Raw genomic sequence first — 8,667 nt, 5'->3', positions numbered from 1 at the left:
CCCACACAGGAGGTACATTCACAACACCTCCCTCACTTTACATCTGAGAGACGCAGAAACACCCAAAACCCTGACATCTTTCCCAAATGTAGCAGCAACAGCCTGCAGACCTTTTAACTTTTCGGCCCCCAAACCCACGAAGACCCAGAAACATATCTCTCACATCCAACACTGCCCCATGGGCTGCAAAAACCACCACATAGATCCCCAAACCAGAAACAACCACTAAGCCAGCAAAAAAGGAGCAAAATGCTGCTTAGCACTTTGCTCCAGGCTGGTCTGACACAGCACTCTGATGCTGAACCCAAAATGGGTCTGGTGAGCACAAAGAAAAGGGAACACCCAAACTTGGAAGAGCTGCCAGTTACAGTGGGGCTGTGAACACAGCAAATGGAGGTGGAGGACCTCAAAGTGGAGGGAGGACCGTTCAAATGGGGAGGGGGGGACACCCCTGTCGCCGTGTCCTCTTTGTGAGCAACCTGTCACTCCTGATCAGCCCTGACACAATGGATGGCAAGGGACACCCTCCTGTGCCCCTGGCTATAGGAGGACGGCTACGGTTGTAAGCCACAAGTCAGAGAAGGCACTGGCAGATGATGGTGGAGGAGGAAGGAGTTGACTCTTCCCAGGGTTTCAGCCAAGGTTTATTGTGAACTCTGGGGCAGGGGGGAAGCCCTACGCCTCAGCGTGACCAGGTACGGAAGAGCACAGACTGAGCTCTCACAACAAGTTTTAGACGGGGGTGGAAACAAAGGACAGATTCATACAACCAATGGGAAGAACTGGGGGCGTGGAAAACGGGGAGATAGATAAGAGAAGGCACAAATTGGGAAGCACCTTGAGGGAGGACCCTGACCTCTGACCAATCACTCTGTGCCCCTGATGGAAGGTTCTGGAAAGAGGAGATGGGGGTCCATGTGACTGACAGAGGCCCAGGGAAGAGACTGGGGAATGAATTCAGCAGAAAATTGGGGATGGTAGAGGCTTGTGGGGGAGTGGAGAGGCTTGACATAGGGGAGGAGGGAAGCAACTTGGGGGAGTACATGGATGAAACCATTACAAACTGAAATAAAATAACACAACACACAGAAACAACTCTGACTGCCATACAAACAAAAGTAATTTAATTAAAACCTTAAAGGCTGATCCAAAACCATGGTTATAGAAGGTGGAACAGCCATTATCTGGACAAGCCTTCCAGCACTGTCCCTTTTGCTTTGCTGACTTTTTGTGAGTTCTCAAGAAAACCTTTCTAGCTTATTCTCACTTGGGGTCCAAGTCATTTAAAACAGTAATGCTCTAGAAAAGTCAGAGCTTATCTCAGGATAGAAATCCATCAGAAATGGACACTGGGAGCACAGCAGTGACCACTTGATCTGCAAACACAGACATGGTGGTCAGGTCTCCATCTCACGGCCATTGGGCTTACCAAGCTGCACTAGGGAGTCACGGCCCCTAATGACACCTGGCCTCGAGAAAAGCTCCCCAACCTTTTAAGAAATCTGGAAAACCCATAACCCCTTTACACCCATATGGGACCTACAACCTCCTTCAGAACACTTTGTTCAACATCCCTGTGGTCCCTGCAATCCCCCCAAAATGCAGGACACTTCAATGCCAACTGAACCCCATGGCCATCCCAAACCCATGCAGTCCTTCTGGCCACTTGGTGTCCCCACACCTCTACGGTGTAGCTGTCATCATCTCCCTTGACACCACACCAGCCCAGGTACCCACACAGCGGACACTCGCAGCCCCGAGGCAGCGCCCACAGCGCGGGCACTCTCGGCCTCCCCACAGCCCGGGCTGGGGCAAGCCCGGCTCCCAGGAACCGTTCCCACACCACCCTCAGCACCCCCACGCCTCACGGGCATGGGGAAAAGCTGTATGGGGCGGCATGGTCGGGTTTAACAGTGTGAGGTCTGGTTTAACTTCTCAGCTTCTCTGGGAAGGTGCTGGAATGTTCCTCCCTGTCCCGCAGAGGCAATGGCGCCGGCTCCAGGACGGGTCCGCCGCTGGCCAAGACTGAGCCACGCAGCGTCCGTATTAACGCCTCTACAACACTACGCTCGAATATGGAAAAAATAAACCAAAAAAAGCGACAATGCTTCTTGCAGAGTAAAATTCTTCAATATACTTGAATATACTTTAGTGCAAAAGTCACCATGCCCTTCCTCTCCATAGCAGCTCTGGAGAGGAACACATGACGTTTCCTTTTCTGTAAAAATGCGTCTCCTGAGGAAGCTGAGGATCAGCCCCTCATTGCGGGACTTAAGCTTTCAGTCGTTCGAAAAGACGATTTCCCTCCTCGATCATCTGCTGGGTAGGTACCTATCTTTCACTAGACCGAACAGAATGACCCGTGAGGTCCCTATGGAGCTCGCACTTGAGTGAAAGGCGGCGAGTCCGGTTCTGAGGGAACGCGCCGCCCGCTCAGCCCCGCGCCCCGAGCGAGAGTGGCGCTGGTAACGCGGATAAGTGGTTAAAAATGTCGGTGGGTCTGCCCGGGGGCGGTCCGGGGCAGGCGGAGGTGGGGCTGATCCCCGGCGGCCCCGCCGCTCACACCGCCCCTCGCTCAACTCCCGGCGGCGGCGGCGGCTCCCGGCGGCGGCGGCTCCCGGCGGCCGGTCGGACGGGGAGGGCGCCCGCGGGACAGGTAGGCACTGATCCGTCCCGTCCCGTCCCGTCCCGTGCAGCAGGTGCCGGGTGCGGCAGCCTCGGGGAGGCAGCGGGGCTGAGGCGGCATCGCTCCCTCCCGGAGCGGGGTTTGCCCTCGGCAGAGGCATCCTCCGGGGAAGCCGGTGGGATGCGCGGCCGCCCGCGGTGCCTCCGCCTTTGCGGAGCATCCCGGCGTGTTTGTCTCCGCGTTCGTGCGGAGACACCGGGATGGTGGGGCGGGATGCGGGAGCGCTCCCGCCGTCCCGAGCCAGAGCGAGTCTGTTCAGTTTCTCCTCAGAGCACTTTAATTTATTTATTTATTTATTTACTTTCCGCAAAGTGCCTGTTTTTAAAGGTCATCCTTTTTTCTTGGAAGGCTTTTGGCAGTCCTGGGCAGAGACAGGAGCAAATGTACGCCCTGGAATAGAGGGATGCTTGTGTATAGATGTAAATTAGCGTGACCTGCACGTGAAAATGCACATCTGTTTAATACCTTGATTTCGTTCCAGCATATGTCCCTCAGCAGAAGCTGCCTAGAGAAATTCTCAGTTGTGTGGTATTCTGCACAGATTTTCTTTTGGCGACAGTAGTAGCAGTGTAAACATTTCCTACTTTGTCTGTCAGCCAAGGAGTAGGTTCAATCTGGAAATGTAGGCACAAATCAATTAGGAAAAATATGCAGCTGCTTTTCCTAGAATGAGCTGGGAATGGACAACTTTCAGTAATCTTATTAATTACTTAAATGTTGCTGCCAGTCATTGAGTACTGAAGTGTAGTCAAATTGACCATGCATCTCCTAGAATCACGTACACCTCTGAAGTTTTTCCAGAGCACTAGCTTCTCACTATAGAATGAGTTTAAAACCTCACTTGGAACGGGTCTTTGGTATAGAAGATGCTTCATAGATTATTTTATCAAGTTGGTAACTGAGCTTTGGCAGCAGTGTTTTAGAAAGCTAATTAACATAATGGCTCTGTATAGGAAAAATGTTTTATTCCAGCATCTTGGAAGAACAAAGGAAAAAAATCTGAAAAGACAAGTCTGGAGAGTAACATTTTTTTCCCAGCAGATAAGCTGCAGACCTTTGCAGAAAAGTCTTAGATTCTTTGATTGAGCAGCATGTCTGATGTGAGACTGAAACTGAAAGCTGGCTTCAGTTGCCTTGTCAACATCCCTAAATGGTATTTTTTCCCCCAGCGCAATACTTGGAGGAAAGCATATGTAATTCGGTATGTGTGTTCTTCTTGAAGTGGAGGGAGTGAGGGTGCAGCCATCTGAGCTGGAGACAGAATTTAGCCAAATAACTATTTAGGCCAAATAACTATTGCTTGCTACTTACTGGCCCTGCAAATGAAGCAGTATTAGCACGTCTAGTTTGATTTCCCATCTCAAATCAGAAAATCCAGCTGGGCAGGTGTGCTCTAGGTTTTTAATAAGCTGGACAAACTCTAATTTAGGACCAGGTTTCTACTTGTTTGCCTATGTAACTCATGCACCTGTGCAGCATCAATATATGGCACCCTATGTAATAAACTTTATTTAAATTTTCTTACAGAGCCAACCATGTGGCCTTGTCATACAATCAAATTTAAACATGTGTTGCTCCCACAGGGGGTGAATCAGTGGCATCATATTAGAAGTGGTTGTTAATATGCTCTGGAGATGCCCTGGCTTTGTGTGTGGTTCCTTAGCGTGTGGTTTAGAGTCTGGAGTATTCAAGTCTCTAACAGCGCAGTTCACAGGACAGGGTATGAAATCTGCCTTCTTGCTCACTGATTACAGTCCAGATCGGGCAAAAAAATATTTCTGTACTGCAGGCAGCTCAGAAAGCTGACCTGTGTGAAGTCAGGTGGCTTGTCCCTCCCTGGAAACAGAGCTCCCCTTTTCTGGTGGTAAAATGGTCCGGAGGTGGCACAGCTCTCCAAGGGCAGGGCTGTGCACGCCAGGTTTCAGTCCCCACAGATGGAGACGGTACTGCCCTTGCCTTAGGGGAAGATGCCTTAGCCCTTGGTATCTGAATTTCAGCATTTAGATGTCTACTTAAAACTGGGATAGCCAATGCCGTCAGTTTGCATGTGGCTGGTTGGGTGGGAGTGGGCACCTGGAGGACCTGTCTGGGGGTTTCACTGTTAAATGAGCTGTTCTAGGGTGAGCAGAAGGGTTTAACCAAGTGAACAGTCCCCTGGTGACTTGCATAACCATGTTTTCCACAATCAGCTGTTCAGCTGTACGGGTACACTCACCCCCCCAAGGAAGCAAGTGCAGTTAACAAAAGCAATTAATTCATCTATGCAAAGAACACAGGAACTGTGCATTACCATACTTAAGTTTGATTAACATCTAGCACAGTTTGGAGTGGGCTTTTGACTGCAGCTGGTAAGGATCCCTTGAATTTATATTCAGATTACTTGGCAGGAGTTTTGCATGGTTTCTGTATGTTGCTTTTTCTTGTCTAGGCATTTTCATTTCTTGTTAGGGAAAGCAAGTGGCTTTTGAGGGAGGTAAAAACCAGCTTCTTTGTCTACATGCCACAGTTTTAGTCTAACCAAAGATGTGTTGGTTTAAAAACCCCAAAGTTATGTACATAGCGCTGTAAAATGGATGTGATCCTGTTTTTTTAACAAATTATTTTAATGGAGCACAGTGTAGATGAGTAGTGTTTCTTTAGGTACGGACAGGAATGGTGTAGTGAAATGACAAAGTTCTTACATCCTTACTCCTGTTAAGTGGTGTCTTCTTTGATGAATGATGCCAGTGGAATCAGATTTCAGTATGTAGTAGTTATGTTACTGACTCACTGCCAGGAATTTGATCTTGATTTTTAATACTAACAGATTAGTTTGTCAGTAATTAGTACTGACTTCATATGCTCCAGTCAGCATAGCATAAACGTAGATATAAGTGCAGTATTTTTTTCATCTATGAGAAAAATCTGTGTCTTGATATTCCAAATGTTGGGGTTTTTTTCCTTTTTTTTGTTTTTTGTTTTTTTTTCTTTTTTACTTGTGAAGAGAGTATGTATCATCTAAAGCCATCTGTCAGAAAACTAGAAGAAATATTCTGGGGTGGGATTTGCTTTACTGGAATAGCTTTATTGATTGTGTCAGCATTCATGTTAATTAACCCATTCAAACTGTCTGGTCTATAATTGATGTTTTGCCTGTGTAAGGATTTGTGGTTCATGCCTTTGGTTGTACACATTAAGTTATATTAAAATGTGGACAGCCATCTCTTCCAGTTTTATCAGTGTTTTGCATCTGATTGTCAGAGAAATTAGCCTATAGTCAGCAGTGAGATACCAATTCTGAGCTCTTTTGATGTGCAAGACAATGAAAACATACAACAGAAAACATAGTTTTAACTTTGACATTGACTTGCTGTGTGACCTCAGGAAAGAAATGTAATAATTTTTCTGTTGCTGTAAAAGAACACCGTTCTCAGCGTACCAGATAATTTTTGTTGAACATTCAGAGGTGCAAGTGTGCGCAAAATTATTTTTTCAAAGAAACGTAAAGACTTCACATTGGTGTGCCATTTTAGACTTAGGATCACTGGCACAAAGAGCTGTAGCTTGTATGGCTCTAGTGTCCACCACTGCAGCCACAGGAGATGTATAATAGCCAAAAATTGTCTTTCCTTTTATAATCTACACCCAAGACGAAAGGCAAGAGGAAGTAAGGAGAGACAACAAAATAATGAAGGCAGGTGTCAAGCTAAAGTCATGTTATTTTTCATCAAAAGTCCACTGAAATTCATACAATTAAAGGAATTAATAGGTGTTTTTAGATGAGTCTGTAAGTAGAAAAAAGTGAAGAACTGTTTCTCTGTAATGCCAATATATTGCCAATGACGGCTAGAACTAAGGCCTCACCAAACAAAGGGCCAACATCTTGTGAAGTACTAGGAATGCTGGGCATGGGTGGAGACCGTGAAAGGCAAGGGGCATCTCAGAGAAGCCATGACCTTACAATGATGCAGAAGGGTGAATTTGTCAGGCTGGACAAGAGGGGATCAGCAGGGGTTTGTGGTCTGGGTAGAATTGTCCAGGAAAGAGCCAGGGTGGCCCTGACCCATTGTGGTGCTGTCTCTGGGGCAGTGCTCATCTGGAAGGGTCTGCTCAAAGTGGCAGTGGAGGGTGTGCAGGAGGAAGAAGGCTTGCTCAGGCTGCCTAATAAAGAAAAAATATCCAGAGCAGGGTAATATGTGTTTAGGGCGCGTTTATGAGCAGTACCAGGGTGGAATGCCAAAGTGGGGCTCAGGAGTTATATTACTTTGGTGGACTGCAAAGGGAAGAAGAATGAACCGGACAGGAGATGGTAGTTTGCTGTTCCAAGCACAACCCCATTTCTTTTGGGAAGAAGCCACTGCTTCCCAAAGTTTTCTGCACATCACAAGCGTTATGTCATGAATTCTTCCCACGCAGTGCCTGTTTCTTCGGGGGTAGGTCCTGTAAGTCCTCTTCGGAGTGAGTGGTGTTGTATTTCAAGAGCAGTACGAGACAAAAGTTTCCAGTACAAAATTATTCAAGTATGGGCAGGAGGATGTTTTTCTTAATATGGTTTGGTCTCAGCCCTGTGAGACTACTTTTCATTAATGAAAACAGAGACATCCGTACAGGGTTTCAATAACTTCAGCATGTTTAAAGCAACTTTTGACGTTTCTCCTATACAGAAGTCTTCCCTATCTATTTTTCAGAATATTTTGTTGGCAGGGGAAGGGTTGGGTGTTCTTGGTGAATTTAGAAGATTTACAGAGCAAGTAGTAAAATAACATTGTCACCTGGCAAGTTACTTGTCTTTGTCCTGTGGAAATGTTTTGATTTTATCTTGCAGACGAATATTCAAGGTGGAGATAACTTGGACTTGTGATTTTCTTTTTTCCCATCCCCCACTTTTATTTGGAGCACAATTCTCTGCTGTCAGAGGGCATAGGAAAAGTGATTTAAAGTGATGTAAATAAATGATGGCTATGTTGCATTACTTGCCCCGCTCTTCATGTGGCCCATAGAGAAGCTTCATAATCATTTGATTTGGATGAGAGCTTTTGAATCCTGACTTTTAAAGTTTCAGCGTTGCCGGGCTGATGAACTAAAGAGCAGCACAAGAGTTTTGATCAGCAGGGCTCTGCCAAAAGGAGCCCCCAAAGTGAGTGTTCTGTGTGAAAGCATGCCTTGCAGTTTGAGCCCAGAGTGACAATGATTGTAACACAATGCTGCTCATGTGACAGTGAGACAAAGAGGCCATTATGCACGGCTGACTGGCATCAGATCCTCCAAAAGCCAATAGTCAGACCAAGCTTGATCGCCCTGAGAATGTGAACACACTAGAAGCACTTGCATGTTAAAAAAAAAAAAGAAAAAAGAAAAAAGAAAAGGACATGTGTGTTTGTGTGTGTGCACGCCAAGGCCTGGTTGAGTTTTAAGTACAAAATGACATAATTGGTTTGTTTATGTTTATTTGGAAGCTGCTGTCAGGAATCAGCAAAAAACATGTAACATATCTTTGAGAGCAGACATAGTGGGAATAAGATGGAGTATGCCAACAGGCCAAGTGGATCTTCCACTTCCTTTGCTTCTTTGCTCCATTGCTTCCTTCTGTGTGCTTTTGAGCATGTCTAGCTGAGTTTTCGTTTCCTCTGAAGTGTTTACAAAATTTTGGACCACATTGGTCTGTCAATACACACATGTCATGATCACTGGAACTTAGGCACAAATAATGACTATGTGTGTTTGTGGGAAGCATCTGTTTGGTGTCTTATAAACCCTCTTCAAAGGGTTCAAGAGCACTTGATACATGAAGAAATGACCCTGATGTGTTGTGAGCTGTGGCAGTCTTGGTCCCAAAGGCAGCAGGGCTGGAAATCTACTGAGTAAATAGGATACAGCAGCTGGAGTGGAGAGCTCTTCAATTAAAGAGGTATTTGTTTAAAAACCACTCGTTTGCCTTTGCAACCTTGAGGGATGGATTGACTTCTGCAGCACATCCATCACATGGGAGGTGGCACCTGATG

General features: G+C 46.4%; 1 protein-coding gene across 1 annotated transcript in view; it reads left to right on the top strand.

Annotated features, from left to right (window-relative positions):
- The first annotated feature begins 2,598 nt into the window (after positions 1 to 2,598).
- Positions 2,599 to 8,667, top strand: part of MEGF10 (multiple EGF like domains 10) — an 86,364-nt gene continuing 80,295 nt past the window's right edge. The window contains exon 1 of the mRNA XM_054287317.1: positions 2,599 to 2,656. The gene's annotated coding sequence lies outside the window, so the exon portion shown is untranslated. The remainder of the gene's footprint in view (positions 2,657 to 8,667) is intronic.

The sequence above is a fragment of the Melozone crissalis genome, unplaced genomic scaffold (assembly GCF_028551555.1).
Source record: "Melozone crissalis strain CALT ecotype California unplaced genomic scaffold, PUWL_Pcris_2 ptg000005l_1, whole genome shotgun sequence".
Lineage (NCBI taxonomy): Eukaryota > Metazoa > Chordata > Aves > Passeriformes > Passerellidae > Melozone > Melozone crissalis.
Note: the sequence above shows the minus strand (reverse complement) of the source record. Positions and strands in the feature narration are given on the sequence as shown.